General features: G+C 47.7%; 1 pseudogene; it reads left to right on the top strand.

The window, feature by feature from the left end:
- The first annotated feature begins 718 nt into the window (after positions 1–718).
- On the top strand, positions 719–1,117 carry LOC123856776 (small ribosomal subunit protein uS9-like; annotated as a pseudogene).
- Positions 1,118–2,621: the final 1,504 nt, after the last annotated feature.

The following is a 2,621-nucleotide window of genomic DNA, read 5'->3' as shown; positions in this document are numbered from 1 at the left end:
GGTGAGCAGGTTCAATGAGCACATGCAGGGAAGACACTTACCGTTCGAGGCTGAGCCACACCAGCTGTCTGTGGTGTGCCGAGCATCTTTCTCCCGACCACAGCCAGCTTCATCGGCTCTGCCATCACAGCCTCTTCTGGGGCACCTTGGGGCTTTCTCCAAATTCACACTCAAAGCCCACAGCAGGACCAGTCCTCTTATCTGCAACAACCACAAAACCAAGCGTCCTTGTAAAGCACAACTGGGGAGGGGGGCTCATTTCCTGGGGGAAACCAGAGGGGTCAGCAGCCAGGACAGAGGAAAGCCAAGCCCATGGGCCCGGCAAAGGGAGCCGAGTGGATGATTTCCTACCCACTCTTTTGTCCATTTTGCTTAAATCAAAGCTCATAGCCATCTCTCTCCCTTAATCAAAGCAATTGTTATTTCTGCTAACTTGCCCTGTAGACATTAATTAACTCTCTACCAAGCATGGCCAGATCCCACAGAAGTCAGTGCCCCGTGGAACAGAGAGGTCCCTAAGTAGCACCGCTCCATGCATCAGGGAGGAGTAGCTGTTTGTCCTCTGCCCCCATGTCCCCTGCCAGCCTGGGAGAGCTAGGGACTTTGGCCTCAGAAACTCAGCCTCCAAGAAGGGAATTATCCTGTCTCCCTAAAAAAACAGAGAAATGCCCTTGTCGAGGGAAGGATCAAAGGATGAAAATAATCCACGTTCACAGCCATGCTGTCCAAGGGTCTTCTGTTGTCCAGGCAGGTCTTTGGATGCAAGAAGACCACCACAGCCTCAGAAAAGTGAATGGGCGGCCCCTCAAGATGATCGAGCTGCACATGCAGCAATAGAAGCTACTGGAACCTGCCTCTGGGCAAGGAGTGAGTTGCCTGGGTGGACTTCTGGGTCCATGTGAAGGGTGGTGGTCACACGGCCCAGATTTATGCAATCCGCTAGTCCATCTCCAAAGTCCTGGTGGCCTATTATCAGAAATACCTGAATGAGGCTTCTAAGAAGGAGATCAAAGACATCCTCATCCTGCTGGTAGCTCCACACGGTAGCCCCCACTGCAAATCCAAAACAATTGGTGGTCCTGGGGCCCAAGCTCACTACCAGAAATCCTACCAATAAGCCCATCAGGGGATCAGGATTCATCTTTATAATAAACAATTTTGGGGGGCGCCTGGGTGGCTCAGTCGGTGAAGCATCTGCCTTTGGCTCAGGTCATGATCTCAGGGTCCTGGGATCGAGCCCTGAGTTGGGCTCCCTGCTCAGCAGGGAGCCTGCTTCTCCCTCTCCTTCCGCTCATGCTCTCTGTCTCTCTCTCTCTCAAATAAATAATCTTTTTTAAAAAATTAAAAATATATATATTAAACAATTGTCACAGGACTTAAAAAAATAAAGGTTGAAAAGAATCACTTCTGGTTTTATTTGTTTTGCTGTTTACCACTCATTGACCCTTCACCTCTTAGAGTTAGAAAAAAAAGTCATCTGGCTTTTTCATTTCACTGTGAGGAAATGAGGTCGGAGTGGCTGTGAGACTTGCCCAAGGTCATGGGAACTGCATTTGGCTGAGGGTTCCCTCCACAGTTCCCCAGCAGTGGACACAGCCGCTGCTTTGGAAGCAAACACTGGCGGAGAAGTTGACACTGAGTCTATCCACTTCTCAGTGAGATTTATATTGAGGACCACTGGGCTCAGTGGTCCTATTATGTGCTAGTCACTTTCAGGTATATCATGTATATTATTTCATGGGGTTGTCTTGTTCAGTGCTAGACTCCTTCCAGCACTGGTACATAGTAGTTGCTCCGCAATGGGGGGTTTCTTCTTAGTCTTGGGAGCTGGGGATGGAGTAGCAAGAGTGGATTTAGAGTCAGTCTGGGTTTGAACTTCATCCCTGCCACTTGTCAGCTTTTTGGAGTTTACCTCTCTAAGCCTCAGTTGTCCTATCTCTAAAATGGAGATGATAACTAATGGTAAGTTTTAAAGTCATTGTATGTGAAGGACCTTTTATACCTAGTAGGTACTCAGCCAATTATAGCAGTTCCTGTCATTGAACATGCTGCTATTGATCAGCTCCTTGAAGTCTGATCATCTCAGAAATTAAGACACATAAATACATAGCCACAAAGCAAAGCAGAGAAGAGACCAGTGGAGGGCCATGCAGGTTTAAGAGGGTGCCCTTACATCTGGGAATGACGGAAGGCTGTCTGGAACAGATGCCATTGTAGTTGAAAGAGCTGCACAGATTGAGGGGGAAGAAGGGATGCCGAGAAGCAAAGATAAGGATGAGGAGACAAGAGAATGCAGCAAGTGTTCGGGTCCAAGAGCATAGAGATCTAGAATTTTGGGAAGGCTGAAAGTGTAGGGGAGTGAAGATGAATCCGGAAAAATAAGTAGGGGCCATTTTGTGGTGGCTAAAGATTGCGGATCTTATTCTGCTGACAGTGCGGAGTCAGAAAAAGATTTCAAATAGGGTAATGGTAAGAAAAGAGCTGAGACTTAAAATGATTAATTAGGCCAAGTGTCCGGCATCATTTGGAGGACAGATAAGAGAGAAGAAGCTATTGCAATGGACCCAACTTGAGCAAATGAAGGCCTGACATAGGGAGTAACATGGGGAGGGAAAAATAAA

This window comes from Mirounga angustirostris, unplaced genomic scaffold, assembly GCF_029215605.1.
Source record: "Mirounga angustirostris isolate CCGP_5_RB_7025 unplaced genomic scaffold, mMirAng1.0.hap1 SCAF_13, whole genome shotgun sequence".
NCBI classification, from domain to species: Eukaryota; Metazoa; Chordata; class Mammalia; order Carnivora; family Phocidae; genus Mirounga; species Mirounga angustirostris.
This window is presented reverse-complemented; position numbering and strand designations above follow the sequence as displayed.